The following is a 19,664-nucleotide window of genomic DNA, read 5'->3' as shown; positions in this document are numbered from 1 at the left end:
AATAATGAAAGGTGCTGCAGCATGGCGCACGGCCAGGGGGCGGTGATGACAGCGTGTGTAGGGTGAAGGCAGCGAGGACCTCACAGCCCACAGAGGCCAGGGCCCTGCGGAGAGAAGGCAGGTGGGTCTCCTTTTGTAAGAGCGTCCCTGCTGCTTTGCCGTAGAAGCTACCCTCCCGGTGGCCCATCAAGGAGGCAGCCTCACGGTTAGCATGAGGCCTCCAGAGCTGCTCTAGGAACCCAAATGTCAGAAGGCACCGAAGGGAAGCAGCAGTTGGAAATCAGGATTCCACAGTGGCGACAGGACGGAGGGCCCATTTGTGGATTACGTCAAAGGCCACCGGGGTATGGCTTCCTCATGGAAACACAAACTGGACAAAGGCACGTGTTTAGATTTTTAAACACGTTCTTCCTGATTACAAACGTAATCCTTAACCACTGTAGAAAAAAGCCAAAAATGTTTTTAAAAATTTCATCCCACATACACATAGTGAATATCTTTATGGTTTTCTACTACGTGTGTGTATAAAATCTCACATATTTATATTTTTAAATTGATATTGATTCTATATTATATAATTTTGTACCCTGCTTTTCAATTCATATTGAGCATTTCTTCATTAAATCTTTTTATTAATGTAAAATGGCTTCACTAATGAAATCTTAAAATGTTTATCCACATGGTATGAATGTATCATAATTCATTTGACTGTTTTCCCATTGTTTAGCATTTAGGTTATTTTCATTTCTAGGTGCACAGATATTTGTCAACATTTCTAATTTTTTTTTTTTAAGATTAGATTCGTAGGCCTGGAACTATTAAAACAAAGAACATCAATTTGTTAGTATATGGCAAAAAAAAAAAAAAAAAAAAGAACATGGGGAGGGATTAAAAGTGATAGAGAGAGAAGGAGGAAGGAGAGAAAGAGGGAGAGAAAAGGAGAAAGAGGGGAGGGGAGGCAGAGAAAAATAAAGAGAAATAAAATGATCCTTAATTCTCCCCAAAGTGGGTCCCTCCCTAGCATTTTTATGGTCTGTAGCAAGAGTGTAAGCAAAGGCCCACCTCCTTTATATCTAAATATTTAGAAGTAATAAGTCCAGCTGACTGCTACATGAAATATGTCCTGTCCATCCTTTTGTGACCATCTGAAAGTTTAGACCCAAATTTAGAACTCTGGGACTCCCTGAAATTCTGGGCCAGAGTGCAGTAGCACGGGGAGAGTTGACCTCAGGGCCCGGCCACCTCCGTTCTTGTCTCGGCCATGACTCCAGCCTTCACCTTGAGGGTCCCTTGTGTGCACGTGTGGACAATCCTGTCCCATGTGCAAACGCCATCCGCACCCCTGCAAACAGCTTCCTTCTGGCCACCTCCTCGGGCCCTGGGCCTGCACACCAGCCGCACGATCTACCCCCAGGCAGAGGGAGCCAGGGAGAAACCTGTGGGGTCCTGGGCATGAGAATTCCAATGTCCTGGGTCCTGGACTGTGTAGAAGAAGGAGGATGGGCCAGACCTTCGGGGGAGTTCATCGCTTTGGCCTTGACAGTCCTTGTCCCATGGGAGAGAAGCAGGCTGGAGAAGGGCCAGGGCGAGACCCTCCAGATGATGGGGCTCTAGGAAGGCGCAGGCTTATGGGTGGCATAGATTCCAAGAAAACCAGAAACAAAAGTTGGGAACTTATCCTTTTAGACACTTTTCTACACCCACATTCACACCCACACCCCCCCCCCCAAATAAGATTATTCTGTCTGAGCTATTTTATAACCTTCTTTAAAACAACCCAGAGGTGTGGTGAGCGTATTTCCAAATTAATAAACGCAGAGGCGCGAACACTTTCGTTAAGATCTTGTGACGTGGCTTCCGGGAAGGTTTCACGTTCTCACTGTCAGTACCTTATTTTGAAACCACACCCTGCCCCGAGGGAGCATCTTAACGTTTGTCTAATTGTCGACGCGATGAGCAAAAGGTGGCATTTACTGTCGATTCTTCGTGAGGTTGACCGTGTCTGCATACATTCTGAGCGAGCTTGTTTTCTCTTGGGTGCGTCGTCCCTTCACGTCGTTGGCCTGTTTACTGAAGGTGTCGCAACGGTGCTTTGGGAGGCCTGAAGACAGGAGGGATGGGGGTGGGCCGGTGACGGACGAAGAGCCGGGGGCGCCCCATCCCCAGGGCACTGAGACACGGAGGAGTCCCCAGAGGGGCCCCAGAAGAGCCAGGAGGATATGGGGTGGACGCCCCCACTGTCAGAGATATGAGATCTGTCTCCACAGAGGAAACGCCGTGGACTCGTTTCCTGACCCCTGGCCATCTTAGGGCTTCCTATATAATGATTCAGTCCTTCTCCCGCAGGAAAATACAATTTGGCTTGTGACCTTGACGTGTGTTCTGATCGTGGAGGGTGACTGTGGTCTGAAACACGCTCCCCAGGACAGGAATTAAGTGCTCCCCTCATCCTGGATTGCAGGAAAACAATACATGACGTTTGTCGGCTAACACGTGGGGACAGTTCAGGTAGGAAAACGTCATCCCCTGAGGGTTAATTTGCTTCCGTGGAACAGATCTGTTTGTGCAAGGACTCAACAGATCAAGTCAGCTAGAGTCACCTGCACTGGCCAGCAGAAGCGACTTAACCTCTTTCCTGTTTGGGGCCCATCTGCCGGCTGCACCGACACAAGTGACATCCCAATGTCTGAAGCATGTCCGTGAATGATAACACTCTTCTTGGGTTGCAGGCAGTGACACCAGAAACGCTCATATTATAATGTCTAGTATTGCTTTCTTCGGGAAGCTTCCCTGATCATACTGAACGCTCCTCAGGGGCTGGTCTCTGCCTCTCTGATTCTTGCTCGCTCTGCTGGTGGTGGGGCCACAGGGAATGCTCCTTCCCTGCCTTGTTTTCTTTCGTTCCATGCAGGTTCCATCCGTGTCACTCCCTGGCCTCTCCCTGCCTCCTCACGCGCTCCTTTCCAGAAAAGAGGAAGTGACCCATCTGCCTGGTCAACTTGAGAGAAATTCCTTCCTCCTTCTTGGGGTCCAGCTGCCCACAGGAAACACAGGTTTTGCTCTGACCCTCCATGCTTTGGGTTTCACAGGACAGGCCCGTCGGGGGAGAGGTGGTTGAGAACTAAACTCGAAACTGGAATTATCCAGCCAACGCCATAGGATCTTAATGGAATGTTTCCTAACCAGTACTTATCAGAACGCTTTTACTCCATGAAATGAGAAGTGTGATATTATCAGGGAAAGTCAAGGGGTCCGTAGTCACGTAAAATCGGGAAGAACCATGTTAAACAAGGTTACACTGGTTTGCACCCTTCAGGATTTCCCGGGAGTGCTGAGTGTACTAATGTGCATCTTGGATCTTATGGGGGTGCTGGGGGACTGTGTGATATGCGATGGTATTTAGCCTTTGGAACAAAGTTGCTCCCGAGGCTGAAGCTTGAGTTCCTTATTTCCGTCTTAATGTTTTTGATGTTTCCCAGAACCCACAGTGAAAGGGAAGGGTCTATAGTTGTGGGCGTCAAGCTGGAATCTCACCGCAATGGGAAAAAGTCATCCCTGGTGTAGACTGGAAATGTGGGGAGGGAAGGAGGCCCACGGCATTCCCAGTACCGGCTCCTTCCTGCAGAAACCTCAGCAGCAGAGGTGCTGGGAGATGAGGCCCACCCCAGACCTCCTGAATCAGACACTCCCTGCTGGGGCTTAGTGGTTTAACAAGCTCCCAGGGGATTCTGATGCACGCTCAAGTTTCAGAACCCCCTTTATGTAATACCCACGTCTGCATTCTGATAAAGAGCGTCAGCATCAGACATTTCTGTAATCAGTTACTCTGGTCACTGCCAGGGTCCGGATGAATTGTGTGAATGAACAAACCTCGGAAACTGGGGAAACTTCATGACTGAGGTAGGAGATCCGACTAGAACCTCTGCTGAGGATCCTCCAAAAATTCATTTTGTTTTCCTCCGGGGTAAAACAGAGGGCCTAAGAACGCCCTGCGGGGCTCAGGGTGCTGCATACACAGTAATTGAAACATGTAACTAAAGTTGCTACACAAAAGTTAAGGTGTTTCACATGTGTAGAGGCCAGTAGTGGGTCGAGAGTCTTTGAATCCGGTTTTGGCAATAATTACAGTCTCAGCGCCAATCCAAAGCTGTTTTGGATTCAGGCCTGGCCTTTACTCCAAGATTTCACCCTCGAATAACCACTTGGGGTTTAGGGACCGGTGGTGCCTGGGCAGAACTTTTGAGATGATCCTCTCTGTCCCAAATTGCACCACCATCACTGTGCTGGGCTCTCCGCCACCAGACCCCTCATCCTACAGTCTCACCTTTGTCACTCCTTACTGTCCATGATGAAAACAGCACAGTCATGACCTACCTCCGCGAGGGAGTTGGACTCTGGGCTTAGAGCGACAGGAAGGGTCAGAGTTCAGAGTCCTGGATCAGGGTGCAGGCTCTAGTTAAGACGAATTGGGACAAAAGCATGGGGGCATTGTCCAGAAATGGAAAGTAGCGAGCTCTAGACCCTAGCTAGATAGTCGTGAAAGACTATCTTTGGCTTTAGAACCGATATGATAATTGGCAGTGGGACAGCGATGCAGTAAAACGATGTATCTATTGGCTTCCCCTTGCTTTTGTATAGATTCCCTAATGGTGACCTTAAAGGCAGGGCAGTTCCATTTGCAAACAAGGGCTTTAGGCATAGCTTTAAGCTTGCTGCCCCTGGAGCCCGAGTGCCTCAGCATCTCTGTATTGGAACCACACCTCTGGGCAAAGCACGAGAAGGCCAGACGGTGGACACCACCCCACTTTCCCAGGTGGGATTGCTCTCACCCAGCAAAGCCATTCCTGAGGCCAGTGCGGCTGGTTCACTCGTGAACCTCGGTTCATATGCAAGACAGTTGTGCTCAATTCTCCTTTGTGATGCACTAGATAAGCAGGCATTTTTCACAGCCGCAAGGTACACATGTCCAAGACGGCAGGGAATTGGCTGGGACTGCGTGGAGGAAAGGTCTTCTCTTATGTAAAGACCAGTGTGGGTCTGTTTAACCCTCATCCTTTCTGGACATGTGCTGTCCCCAGCCAAGTTCACCGGGTCACAGGCTCATTGACTGAGCCTGGCCATTTTTGTGCACATTCCACTATAGTAGCTGAAGATCTGCCTCCCGGAGAGGTGAAATGGCTCACCCAAAGTCACGGAGCAAAATACGTCGGTCCCAGGCGTAAAGTCTGGTCTCCTGATGCCCATGCTAGTGTTTCCAGGAATTAGATGGGCATAGAGATACCCAGAAGGGGAAAGATACTCCCTTAGGGGTATCTTTTGAGAGCCCTGTGCACCAGTTTTGCTTTTCCAGAGGGTGGGCCGTTGAGGGCTAATAACCCAGCTTAAGGAAATTTAGGTATGTAGAGGCAAGTTACCACCCCGTAGACAGCAGTGCTCCTCAACCACGAAGCTTCTTTACTGCTTTTGGTCAAACCAGAAGTCCGAGGGTCTCTTTGGCAGTGGGAATTAATATCTCCCTCCACCCTATTACCCGATGTTTTGTATATCTTACTCCCCCCAGCTTCGTTTCAAGCATTATTCCCAATTCATACTCTCAGAGGGCAGAAATCACTTCTTAATCATTTCTCGGTCAGTAGATGTTTCCTTTCGGTTGGTGGTGAGGGGAGAGGGCTGGTCAGCTTGGAGAAAGCATCCCCCACTCTCCTAGAAAATTCACCATGTGGGGCGCCTGGGTGGTGCAGTCGGTTAAGCGTCCGACTTCAGCCAGGTCACGATCTCGCGGTCCGGGAGTTCGAGCCCCACGTCGGGCTCTGGGCTGATGGCTGGGAGCCTGGAGCCAGTTTCCGATTCTGTGTCTCCCTCTCTCTCTGCCCCTCCCCCGTTCATGCTCTGTCTCTCTCTGTCCCAAAAATAAATAAACGTTGAAAAAAAAATTAAAAAAAAAAAATTCACCATGTGAGAACCAGGGTCAGGGACAAGACTTGGATTATCCAGCCCGCAGAACAAGGACTCACAAACCTTTGGGATCGTGACTCACAGGAGGAAGTGCATTTTATATCATGCATGTGTGTGTGTGTGTGTGTGTGTTTGTGTGTGTTTGACAAAAACCCGGTGAAACGGTACCACCCCTATGTGTGATGCACTGATATGTTCCATTCCATTCTATTTCGTGAAAACAATTGCTAGTTGTGACCTGGTAAACTGATACTGTGTTCCACGGATGGGTCACGACCCCACGATATGAAAACCCGCCGCCTCCGAGAACACAGCTCCCTCTGAAACATCATGGGGGATGGGAGGCTGGGGGGAGGGGACCTGGAGTCTTATGCAGCCCAGGCGGGCTGCTCTGGGGGGCTCTGGAGCCAGGAGCACATGGAAGGAACAGTACTGGGGCTCTTGCATCGGCCAATGTCCTCGTTCTGTGGATAAACAGAAGACACGAGCCTCCAGTGCCTGCAATCTGCTACCTTTCAAGAGCTTTCCAACTCAGCCCGAGAGAGGAAGGGAGGCAGGCTTGATTAGAAGGAAGAAAGCAGCCCCCTCTGCCCAAAATGCCTCTAGCACTCACAGGCGGGATGTGGCCAAGGCTTTCTCTCATCACCCGGATGCCTGTTAAGAGCAAGACACCTTGTGGAAGGGCTAGGACGAAGGGACAAATGATTTGGTGGCACTGAGCCCCCAGGCTGCTCTCCTCCCTAGCTGGTGGCTCCTTCCATCGCCGCATGCTCCACAGAACGTGCCATCTGGGGGCTTTGCTGCAGGAGATGGCTGGGACTCTGGGAGGCGGCTGAGCTGCCGCTAAGACAGAATGTGTCCCTGCGAGAATGTACACTGAGTCCAGGGGAGGCATCCAGCCTGCCTCCCTTTGAGCCGGGCTCTGCCAATCTCCATGGGGACTGTGGGGAGAGACGGCCACTCTCTGCAAGGGGCAACTTGGAGGTGGGCGCAGAAGGCTGCAGAGACGGTTCTGGGATGGGGGAGGTCACGGGCTGAAGCAAAATTAGCTGGTTATTCGACCAACTCTAGTTCCACACCCGAAGTGAGCAAAGTGCCTCTGGGGTCAGGTGCTTAAAGGAATCCTGTTACATTATGTGTCCTCTCCACTCCACACCCCCCCCCCCCAGACTCCCGCCCGGTGCAGGGGGCGGGGAGACTTTGGAAAGGACAGGATTGGAAAAGCAGCATAAGCAAAGTGCCAGCATGGTCCTGGCTTTTAAGGAGCTTACAATCCAATCAGAAAAAGGATATTAAAACCAGAAAGCTATTAATGCACAGTACATGGGAGAATGTAAGCAAATGCTGAGTGGGGCGGGACGTACCTGCAGGGGTTCAGGGAAGGGGAGGTGTGTGCCACGTGGGGGCTGGGCCACCAGGAGGCTCTCATACAAGCCAGGGTGGGAAGGAGGAGGGAAGGAGACAATCCAAGGAGGGGGGGGGGGTGGGCAGCAGGGGAGAGGCCTGGAGCTGGGAAGAAGGGAGACCAGGGTGATGCGCTCTGCAGGTGCCTGGGCGGGGAGGGAGGACAGAGGCGTCAGGTTGGAGGGTGAAGCAGTCACTGCAGACCCTGGGTGCTTGGCTAATAAATGTCCCCATCTAGATCCTTTATCCTTTGGTGGCATATACGACCCACGCAGCAGGTACATGTACCACGAGGTGGACACCAGTGCGGGAAGTGGGTACCTGTGGCAAGGCAGCCACTGTAGGATATCTGCTGGGACTGGGCTAAACTGCCAGAGGCTGAGGCCACCGAGAGTCCCCGACCCCAGGAGGACAGATCTGTGAGTGGTGGCAGGGCGTGGTTCCGGAAGCAGACAGGCCTGCGTTGATACCCTTGCTCTGCCAACCTGGCACCATGAGATGATGGTAACCTCTGTGGGCCTCAGTGTCCTTGTTGGTAATAAGGGAGGTAGCACAGTAGTCCCTGTAGGTCACCCATCAGACATCAGTGTGCCGAGTCTGGCATACTCATAAGCCAACATACGAATTCGGAGGGGGGGAATCATCTGGACCAAATGCATGCTTTGGTCTGAATGTTTATGGCCACCCCCCCCCCCCCAGATTCGTATGTTGAGATCCTAATGTGATGGCGTTTGAAGGTGGGGCCTTTGGGAGGTGATTAGGTCATGAGGGTGGGGCCCTCACGAATGGGGTTAGTGCCCTTATAAAAGAGACTCCCACGGAACCCCTTGCTCCTTCCACCATGTGAGGACACAGTAAGAAGCCAGTCTATCTGCGGTCCAGAAGACGGCTCTCACCGGAACCAGACCATGCTGGCAACCCAATCTTGGACTTCAGCCCCCAGAACCCGTGAGAAGTAAATTTCTGCAGCGTAGAAGCCACTGTGTGTGGTATTCTGTTTCAGCAGCCCAATGGGCTGAGAAACCCTCAATAAAGATAGTTATTCTTATTCCTCCATTTCCGTTTCTCTAGGCTGGCCCCTACCTCTTAATGCAAAATGGCAGGCTGCTACAAAGTTCACCCTATATCCAGGGGTCACCCAGGCGTGCGTCCCAGGAGCTCACCACGTGGTGACCGCCTGGCGCCATTCCCCTTCTGTGCCGGGGGGTGGGGGATCACCACATCTAGTGAGAATGACAGCTGTGATTCGCTGGGTGTCGCCTCCAGGCTTCCCACTAAAATAAACGGAGTCTGTGCCAACCAAACGTACGCAACTGATACCAGAGGGTAAGAGGGGGCAGGGAAAGGCAGTGACCTGGATGGGGAGACAGAAGGAAGAAAATCAGTCTGATCTCATTCTGTTGAGTTAAAAAAAAGATACATCAAGTGCCTTCTCTGTGCTTCGCTCTACTGGGGAAAGAGCCACTCAAACACTGATTCCAATAATGACACATTGGAGGTGATGAGTTAAGAACGCATTGATATTATCCTTCAGGTAATTCGTGAAGGGAGGGTTTTAGTTTTAAGGGAATGGTGAGTGGGGAAACTCAGGTGCCCTTGGGAGAGATAAAACCACGTCCCCGTGATCGCCTTACCCACAAGCCCCAGGAGACACCTGCTCTGTCTTCACTTCCAAGGGACCTGTTGAGTGGCCGGCTGATGATGAGTGCTGACTGCTTGGTTCCCTGGAACAAAGAAATTCCACCGCCCTAAGGCCTGGGGTGGAAGCAAAGAGATGCTCTACAGAATGAGATTTCCCTTACCGCTCCAGTTGTGTGTCTCCATCAGAGACGTTTTGACAGGGAGGTCTCCTGGGAATGAAAAATGTAGAGGGGCTGGAAATTAGGGAATTGCTATCTGCAGCCTTGTTTCTTTGGGGAATTGGTTCTTCCTCGTGATTTATTTTCCCACTTTGAAATATTTCATTCATTCATCCCACAATTCATTCATGGCATTTCATCAACATGCCACTATGAAAAACTGGGCCAACTTATTTATTTATTTATTTATTTATTTATTTTTTGCCTTTAGCACTAGAAAAAAGTTCCCCCCACTTCGGTCACATTAGGTTACTTTCTGTTCTAAAAAGTGGTTCTTTATTTGAAGTGGAGTTTTAAACCAATACGCTAGAGAATGGCTGGAGGAGCTCGATAGTGACCGCACTGTAACTTCTATTTAGTTTAGCAGCATGAGTAATATCAAAACAACGCGGCTGATCGTCCCCGCAGTTCCTTCGAGAACACTGGATGAGATCACGTGCGTGAAAGCACTTTGATGAGTCTGCTGTGCTCAGAGAGGCATTTTCTGGGAGCTAAAAGGGAAGAGCCCAGGCACAGGGGTCAGACACCTGGGTTCAGATCCTGAGTTCATTATTTACTGGCCCTGCGACCTTTAACAAGTTATTTATCCCTGTCAGTTGGAGGTTATGCGTATCCAGGAGCGTTTGGGATATGGTGGACTCAGCTAATGGTAACCATTATTATTATGCAAAAGCGAGGCATTACTAGAATCATTATAATGATTCTTTTTATTATTTTCAGCCTTAGAATGAGTCATGTGGCCTCTCTGCAACCTTCTTAATGATATTTCATTCGGGTTAATATCAAAATGAGATTGTGTTCCAGGACTACCCATGTTGGTGGGAGGTAAGGCCAAGGAGTGCAGAGCACCAAGAGGCAGTTCTTCAAGGTTAAACCTTGACAGGGGAAAATACCTGGAGTGGCAAACACTTGCTTTCTCTCTAATTGAAGACCCTTAGGTGAGTTCACTTTAGTTCATATCATTTACTCCATACGGGGTCCCGGGAGGAATGTGAGGAATAAACCTCAACAGGTGCCCGACCAGAGGAGGCAGATGTGTACCCACAGGATAACGCGAGAAGGGCAGTGATACCCAGATGATGTAGGCAGCTTGCGAGTGGAATCCAGGGGGCCGTAGGAATCCGCCAAGGATGCTCTTGGCCGCCGGTGACAGAAAGCTTGATTACAAATAGCTTAAACAATAAAGAGATGCGTTATCTTCCATAAAAAGAAGTCCTAATGGAGGAGAGGCCAGAGTTGGTTTGTTTACTGACTGGATGCAGACCCAGGTGCTTTTCACCTTCCCCTACTGCCATTGTCACTCAGCCTGCTGTGCAGATCCCCTCGTGATCGCAAGGTGGCTGCAGTAGCCACAGGCACCGTGTATCAACAGACTAACACCTGGGGACAGATACGGGTTGGTTTCTTCTACAGGCGTCTCTGTCTTTAAAAAAAAAAAGTTTATTTATTTATTTTGAGAGAGAGAGAGAGGGGCGGGGGAGGGAGGGAGGGAGTATGAGCTGGGGAGGGGCAGAGAGAGAGGGAGAGACAGAATCCCAAGCAGGCTCTGTGCTCAACTCAGAGCCCGATGAGGGGCTCAGTCTCATGACCGTGAGATCATGACCTGAGCTGAAATCCAGAGTTGGATGCTTAAGTGACTGCGTCACCCAGGCATCCCCACATGCACCTCCTTTTAAGAATGCAGAAAACTTGGGGTGCCTGGGGGGCTCAGTCAGCGGAGTGTCCGACTTCGGCTCAGGTCATGATCTCACGGTTCACGAGTTTAAGCCCCGCATCGGGCTCTGTGCCGACAGCTCGGAGCCTGGAGCCTGCTTCGGATTCTGTGTCTGCCTCTCTCTCTCTGCCCCTCCCCTGCTCGTGCTCTGTTTCTCTCTCTCTCTCAAAAATAAATAAAAACACTTAAAAAATTTTTAAAAAATGAAGAAAACTTTCTGAAAAGTCCCTCCTTCACCACAGCAGACTTCTCCTAACCTTGTCTAACCAAGTCACCAGACAGACACCTGTGAAAAATCACAATAAAGAGAAGGAGGGAAATGCCAAAATGACATTTAGATCAGTCAAAATTTACCCAAGCCATGGGGGGGGTGGGGGAGGGAGGGAATAGATGTTGAAATAAAACAGGCTTGGCCAGCCCTAAAGAAAAGTTGAGCTAGGCAGCCAAAGGAGTCCTCAACAGCATCTAACAGCCTCAGGGTGAGAGATCAGGAATCAGGAGGGCTTTCTGGAGGAGGTGATTCCTCGGCTGAGACTAAAGCCTTGCTACTGTAAGTGGGGACTATGGACAAGCAGCGTGGACATGGCCTGGGGCTTGTTAGAAATGCAGAATTTCAGGTCTGTCCCAGACTTACTGAATCAGCATCTGCCTTTGTAAGAAATGCCCAGGTGAACAGCATACACACTGAGGTTTGAGAAACCCAATATAAAGCATGAACAGGAGGCGGCCGAGCAGAAGCGTATGAAAATGGAATGGGACTAGGAAATGGGAGCGGTGACCTCACGAACAAAGGTAGTAGAGGAAAAGTGATGTCCCTGAAGACTTTGTAAGAGCTTACAAGGTTCCGCTGCAGGTGTCGTCCTGTTTCTCTAGATCGGTTGTCCTGGACAGCGTGTAGATTGCGCCATTTTTGTATGGCTGCTCAACTAACTGCTTTAAAACTGAGAAAACTGAAACAACAATCCCTTTATTGTTTCTCACAATTTTATGGGTCAGAAATTCGGGCAGGGTTCTGCTGGGCGATTGTTCGGCTTCACACGGTGTCAGCACAGTGGTGCTCAAGCTGGTGGCTGGGCTGGGCTTCAGGGTCCAAGATGGCTGGGCTCACGTGCTTGGTGGCTTGGCAGAGTGGCTAGAAGGCTCCGCCTGGCAATCCCCCTCTCCCTCTCCTTGTAGTCTTATTGCCTCTTTGTGTGGCTTCTCCAGTGAGGTAATCAGCTAGAGCTAAAGGTGGAAGCTACCAGTTCTTGTAAAGGTTAAGCCCGGAACTGGCAAATTTCATTTCTGCCCTACGCTCTGAGTTAAAGTCATAATAGACCAGTCCGGAATCCAGGGGAAGGGGGACAAGATCCCACTTTGTAATGGGAAGAATGTCAAAGAATTTACGGGCAATCTTTAACCTGCCAGACACTAATCCATCATTTCCCCAATAACCCTGAGGTGGTTATTATTAGTTTACAGATAAGGAAATGGAGGCACGATGTGGTTAAGTAACTTGCCCAAGGTCAGCGCTTAGTAAGGGAAAGTGTCAAGATTGGAACTCAATCAGTCTGGCTTCAGCAACCGTACTTAACCACTGCCCCATGACTGTTTCCCCTAAGGAAGCCACACTTACCAAGAATTAGACAGAGTAAGTTTCTATATTTTTAAGCCACAAGGAAGGTTACAGCTCCTTTTCTCCGAAGAACCATTTCACGGCCCTCCTGTTGGCAAACTCATTCTCCACGACACACGTGTTGAATAGCCCACTTATACTTTTAATGCCCTGGTTGGGGCCCCACATTTTTAAAACGCTTTTGATCTCTTCTTTCTGTGTCCGGTAACCCTAGCCTGGGTGTGGAGGATCCAGCAGCAGATTAAATGCATTTCAAATAATGAGAAGACAAAACCCTGCCTTCGCTGCCCCCACTCCTCCCCTGGATTGTTGACGGATTATTTACTGTGTTTGCCTTGACTTGAGCTATTTAATTTTTCCAAAACAGATGCAGCCGATTGATTAATGGCATTCCCCACTAAAAGTCAGAAATGTCAGCGAGACTCTTAGAAGCCAGTGTCATTCTGGACGAGGACAATAGATACGGCTGAGAAACAGGGACCTGTGCCAAGTATTCTTGAGGCTACGAGGTCATGTGCCACTTTTCTGCTAAGAGAGACAGATATATATAAGGGCAAGGGAAACAGGAGTTTGGGGGTTGGGAAAGGCTGGGCATGGGCTAATAATAGGACGGATCACATGACACCTAAGTCACCTCGAAAGAGGCTTAGTTGGTGGAGGTGAATTAAAGTGCTCGGAATTAAGGACATTTCTTCAAATATCCCCTGATGCGTAAAAATAGACCCAAGGAAATAATGTGTGTGATGAAGGGGTATGGCGAGGTTAGGCTGACCTCCCTTCAGAGGGCTTTTGCTATTTGCTAAGCAGGACTGGCTACATAATTTGTGGGGCGCAGTGTGAAATGCCAACGTGGGGTCCCTTGTTTAAAAATCTTTAAATTAAACGGTGCCTGGGTGGCTCAGTCGGTTGAGCGTCCCACTCCGGCTCAGGTCACGATCTCACGGTTCCTGAGTTCAAGTCCCGCAACGGGCTCTCTGCTGTCAGTGCACAGGCCGCTTGGGATCCGCTGTCCCCCTCTGTCTCCGCCCCTCGCCCGCTGGTGCACTCTCTCTCTCAAAAATGAATAATAAAAAAAAAACATTTAATACAATCTTCAAGATGGTGATAACAAAGCATTAAACCACACAAGCGCGGGGCCCTTCTGAGTGCGGAGGCCCTGAGCCTCGATGCGGGCCTGTGCCCAAGACGCGGGCCCTGCTGGGAGAGGCCGGTGCCCGATTTCTCTAGAGCGCAGCAACAGTGAGTGAATCCGACAGTGACTTGCGGGGTGGCCCCAGGCAAAACTGTGCAGGACAGTTTGTTTAGGAGCTGGTTTCCAGCCTGTGCGCCCCTTCCTCCGCCCCCCAGGCCTCCTCCTACCTCAGTCACCCATGACTCTCTGGCTCTCTCCCCTGCTCCAGCCCCGCCCCTCAGGAAACCTGCGGGCAGGAGAGGATCCAGAAGGGTTCCAGACATTGAGGTGTAAATGATACTATTTGGAGTGCTCCCCCTACGTGTTTGTATTTTTCCAGACGTTTAAGCCTCAGGCAAAGCGATGATGGAATTTCAGGTATTATCGGATTCATGGGAAAATTAATTAATTTTTTTTTTTTTTTAAATAAGCTGGGAGCTTTGCCCAGAGCCCTTGAGATCACGCTGTGAGAGGCCTCCACTCACTCTGGCAGTCGTGGAGGCCTGTGGCTCTCTGCTGTCAGGAGCGTTTATCCTGGAGGGTGCAAGTGTCAGCCTCGTCTTTCGTGAACGGGGCTGGGAGGACGCTTCTCGAAAGGGTGGATGGTAGGACATGCTTAGACACTGTCCACAGGCTGGGAATTGTCTACAGGCTGAGTTGCATTTTGGTTATACACCTGTCGTCTGTCTCTCATCCACCCCACCCCTACCCCTCCGTGACCACTCAGCAATTCCAAAGGACACAGCTCACTTCTCAGCAGGCCTGCACTGTCCTTTCTCTGACACCCTCTGAATACCGGGGACACCCCCGAGGTGGCTGCTGGTGTCTCAGGGCCTTTGCCCCCCTACCCCCCAATAAGCACTTGATGCAGGGGAGGGCTCTTCTTGCTAGAAGGGTTGGACGCCCTCTGGACATCCCAAAGCAGGCGCTGCTCCCCTTCTCTCGGGCCTGCTGTGGATTGCTTGTCCTTCCCCCAGCTGAGTGTCAAAGGAAACGCCTTCTGTAACCACAAACCACCAGGGCCTCCCTCATTTCTCAGATGAACTTGGCTTCTAGGAAGTGGTTGTGGCCCACAAAGCCACGGCGTGAGCCCGGGAGAAGCTCATTTCAGTCACGCAAGGCCAGGGAGAAGCTCGGCCTCGCGCAGGAGGTTAATAATAGAGCCCATCCTAGAGGCCGTCCGGGAAAGCCTTTGGAATTTTCTGTCTTCAGATATGCCTCGGATGGAGCCATTCAGAAGCACTTTATTCTCTAGGCCCTTCTCTGTGGCAACCTGGCTCTAGAAGGAAGATGGTTTCAGTTCTGGTTTTGAAACCTCGGGGGCTAGGACTGTTTTAGGGTTTGAAGCCAAAACATATCGGGCAAATGAAAACCTCTCGCTCACCAGGAATCTTCACTCTTCGTTTTCAAACACATCAAAAGGTGTGTCAACAGCATCGACTGAAGGTCTATTCTGTGAAGAAGTGTGGACGGGGCACTGCGGGGAAATTTGCAGGACCGTGTATTAATAGCTCATTCATCCATCTTTAGCCATTTAATTCAATTTCGTGAATCAAACCAAATCAGAACTACCCACTGAGCTTTACTAACCACAAACCCTGCCTTCGAGGGATGCCGGAAATACAGAGGTAGTAATGTATAAAAAGTCACTCCCGAGAGCCTCCCACCTGACGGAGGAAGCGGCAAAGGCAAAGGCACGAATAGATTCGGCCAGGGGAACTGTGATAAATGCACCAAGGGAAGCTGACCGGAGGTGTGCCAGGGATTCTGCAAAGGGACCTGTCCTGCTGAGTCGGAAAAATGACAAAATGCGGTTTTTGATTAGGAACTCATTACCGGACGCTTTAGGTATTCAATAGGTACCTGCCGGGAACTGCTAAGTAGGGTGGGCATGGGTGCAGGCCTGGGAAGGCTGGTTTAAGAATTCACAGGCAGAAGCGACAGCGAGGCGCAGGCACGGTGGGTGGCAGGTGCCACTCGCAGCCGGTCTGGTGAGTCTAGGGGGGCAACCAGCCGTTCTGTTTCTTCATCCATCACCATCCTCTCCATCTAGTCATCCATCCGTGACGTCACGCTGGCAGTGAGGGACAAACCAGGGGGGACGACTGACATTGCAGAAGCAGTGAGTAGGAGCTAGAAAGCATTTGCAGAGTAGGAAGTGGGATCACAAGGGGACCGGCGGAACGGGGGCCTGACGTTCGGTGGCAGATGGGGAAGGAGGCAGAGGTAGAACCCAAAGCCTGGGCCAGGGGCCAGAGACGGGGCAAGCAGATGAGGTGACCGCGTGCAGGCCCCCCAGATGTGCTCACTGAGTCTCTGTGACGCAACCTCCAGAGGGGCATTTAGGCCAGGCACGAATTCTGTAGGAAGCACTACTTGTACGCGCAGCCTTGTGCCGGGTGAGAGAAAGATCCAAGAGAAGTATATGAGGTGGTCTCTGTCCTGACAGAGCTTATAATCCAGCTGAGCAAAGGAGGAAAAATGGAAAAGAAACAAGTGGGTCGTGTTACGAGAACAACTGTGAGAGTGTGCATGTGAAGTGTGAATGAGTCGTGGCAATGGGAAGAGGTTACCTGCAGTCTAGGCTCACCTCCTTGGTACGGAAGGGTGCCCGGTTGTGCTAGGAAGTCACGGGAAGCGTGCCCAGGAGGGGAGTTTTGAACAAGACCTCCAAGAGTGGCCGGTCGGACTCTTCTCCTCCGCAGGGCCGCGGCTGTGGTGGTAGTCTATCCGACTCCATCCTTGTCGCCGCAGCGACACCCGCACTCACGGCTGCCATGACTGAGCAGATGACTCTGGGTGACGCCCTCAAGGGCCACACGGGCTGGGTGACTCAGATCGCCACCACTCCCCAGTTCCCGGACATGGTACTTACACTCTGCCCCTCGAGATAAGACCGTCATCGTGCGGAAGCTGACCAGGGCTGAGAACAACTCTGGCATCCCACAGAGTGCTCTTAGGGGTCATTCCCACTCTGTTAGTGATGTGGTGGTCATCTCCTCAGCTGGCCAGTTTGCCCTCTCAGGCTCCTGGGAGCCTCCTGGCCGCCTCGTCTCTGGGATCTCACAATGGGTACCACCACACGCAGATTTGTAGGGCATACCAAGGATGTACTGAGTGTGGCTTTCCCCTCTGACAACTGCCACATTGTTTCTGGCTCCTGAGATAGAACCATCAAGCTGGGGAATATTCTGGGTGCATGCAAATATACTGTCCGGGATGAGAGCCATTCGGAGCGGGTGTCTTGTGTCTGCTTTTCACCCCATGGCAGCAATCCCATCATTGTCTCCTGCGGCTGGGACAAGCTGGTCCAGGTATGGGGCCTGGCTAACTTTAAGCTGAAGACCAATCACATCGGCCACACAGGCTGCCTGAACACTGACTGTCTCTCCATGGATCTCTCCGTGCTTCTGGAGGGAAGGATGGCCGGGCCATGTTGTGGGACCTCAACGAAGACAAGCACCTTTATACACTAGACGGTGGGGACATCATCAATGCCCTGTGCTTCAGTCTAATGGATACTGCCTCTGGGCTGCCACGGGCCCCAGCACCAAGATCTGGGACATGGAAGGCAAGGCCACTGTAGAGGCACTGAAGCAGGAAGTAATCAGTACCAGCAATAAGGCGAAGTCACCCCAATGTCCCTGTCTGGGCTGGTCTGCTGATGGCCAGACTCTGTTTGCTGGCTTCAACAGATAACCTGGTGTGAGTGCGACAGGTGAGCATCAGCACCACTAGAAATATGTGGCAGAGCTTTAGAAATAAAACATTGGTTCGCTAGAGAGAGAGAGAGAGAGAGAGAGAGAGAGAGGCTGGCCAGTCCGATATGGGCAGGCAGGGGACCTCTGCCTCAGCCTGTAGGTTGCTATTAGCCCCAGCCACCTGTTGTCCTTGGTACGGGTGTGGTCTGAGCCAGTGGTGCTCTGGAGCTGGCTCGCACACGCTTGGGAGAGCCGACTTTTTGTATCTCTTCTCAGCTTGCTTTCCCGTGACATCATGCGGGTAGCTTGAAATGGACCCAAACGGCACCGTTTACACCGCAGACATCCGTAAATGCTTCTTACCTGGGAATTTCTTTCCCCCGGGATTTCTGACGTATCAGCCACGCTTTGCCCCTGACCCGTTTTCCCCTGGGAAAGGAGAGAACCAAATCACCACTTCCGGGAGGAGCATTTTCAACCTGGATCTAATTCAGATTTTATTTTCATCTCACATGCCAACACAGAGTTCGAGAGTTCATTTCCAAAAACAGGCACTTTTCATTCCCTACCTAGAGGCCGTGCTGCTGGCACCAGGGAGCCGGAGATGAGTGTGAAGCAGCGGCAAGGAAAAAGGGCACCAATCGACGGCAAAGTCAACCGGCAAGGGCTTTGACGGAGGTCCCTTAGGATGCCGGAGGAACGCGGGAGGAGGCTGGAGTGGATGGAGAACCAGGAAGCGCTTTCCCAAGAAAGCACCGCTTGTCTTGATTCCTGAGAGGGAATTCCAGGTGGAGAAACCATGCCAGCAAAGGCAAAGGGAGGCTCGAGGGCTTTCTGCTCTGTGCGCTGTCATTTGTAAGGTTGGAGCAACGCAGAGGAGCCACAGGGGGTGCTGGGCAGGGAGTCAGAGGCCCCTGATGGTGTTAAGAGCATGTGAACGTTCCTAATGGTGAAGGTCAGTCAGGGAGCAGGGTGCAGGCAGCAGGGTGTGGGGAAGCTGCAAGGACCAGAATAGGGAAAGGCCGGGGAGACTGGTCTGTTTCCCTACCCGTTCTCGCCTGGCTTCTATGAAGCCCTTTCAGGGCTTCTCACTAAGGTTTCTGGGGCTGGGAGGAAAGTCGGGGCTTCCCCGCTTACTGCAGACCTGGGGCAGATGCAATTCTTCCAGGACTTCCCCAGCCAAGGCCTGACTTCTCAGATCTACGGTAGCCGAGCCTTCCTGGCGCCCGTGACCACCTGTTCCTATGGTGACGTCCACCGCCTTCTTTCTCTTTTACTTAGCGCAATGCTTTTCAGATTCACAAGAGTTGTTACCTAACAGTGATCATTTTGCCTTTATTATTGCTGAGAAGTGTTCTACCATACGGTTGCACCACGTTTTGTGTATACATTCACCGAATGAAGGACGTGTGGCATGTGTCTAATTTGGGGGAATTATGAATGCAGCTACTCTGGACGTTGGTGCACAAGTCATTATGTCAATATACATTTTCAGTTCTCTAGAGTAAATACCCAGAGTGGGATGTCCGGGTCGAATGGTAAGTGTACGTTTAACTCTAAAAAAAACCTGTCCAACTGTTTTCCAGAGTCGCTGTACCAGTTTGCACTCCCACCCGCAGGTACTCGAGAGTTTCAGTTGCTCCCCGTCCTCATCAGCCAGCCCTTGATATTGTCAGGGTATTTTTACTTTAGCTATTCTGATAAGTGTGTAGGGATATCTCGTGATTTCAATTTGCATTTTCCTAATAGCTCGTGATGCTGGGCATCTTTTATTGGCCGTCCTTATATATCCTCTTCGGTGATCTATCCAAATATTTTTCTCACTTTTTAACTGGGTTGTTTGGCTTTTTATTGTTGAGTTTTGAGTATTCTTTAGATATTGTGGGAACGGGTCCATGGTTGGAATTGTGACTTGCAATCACAGTATTTGCAAGTATTTTCTCTCAGGCTGTAGCCTTTTCATTTTCAGAGCAAAAGTTTCTAATTTTGATAGGCTTCAATCTATATGTTTGTCTTTTATGGAATATGCTTTTGGTGTCATGTCTGAGAACTCTTTGCATAATCCAGGTCATTATGATTTTCTCCTATGTTTTTTTTTTTCCTAAAAGTTTTACATTTTACACTTAGATCTATGATTTATTTTCAGTTAATTTTTGTATAAGGTTTGAGGTATGAGGCAGGGTTTATTGTTTTGCATATGGATGGCCAATTGTTTCAAAATCATTTGTTAAAAAGACTCTCTTTT

At 50.5% G+C, this 19,664-nt stretch overlaps 1 pseudogene; it reads left to right on the top strand.

Annotated features, from left to right (window-relative positions):
* Positions 1-16,314: 16,314 nt before the first annotated feature.
* Positions 16,315-18,092, top strand: LOC122475909 (annotated as a pseudogene).
* Positions 18,093-19,664: the final 1,572 nt, after the last annotated feature.

This window comes from Prionailurus bengalensis, chromosome E4, assembly GCF_016509475.1.
Source record: "Prionailurus bengalensis isolate Pbe53 chromosome E4, Fcat_Pben_1.1_paternal_pri, whole genome shotgun sequence".
NCBI lineage: Eukaryota > Metazoa > Chordata > Mammalia > Carnivora > Felidae > Prionailurus > Prionailurus bengalensis.
Note: the sequence above shows the minus strand (reverse complement) of the source record. Positions and strands in the feature narration are given on the sequence as shown.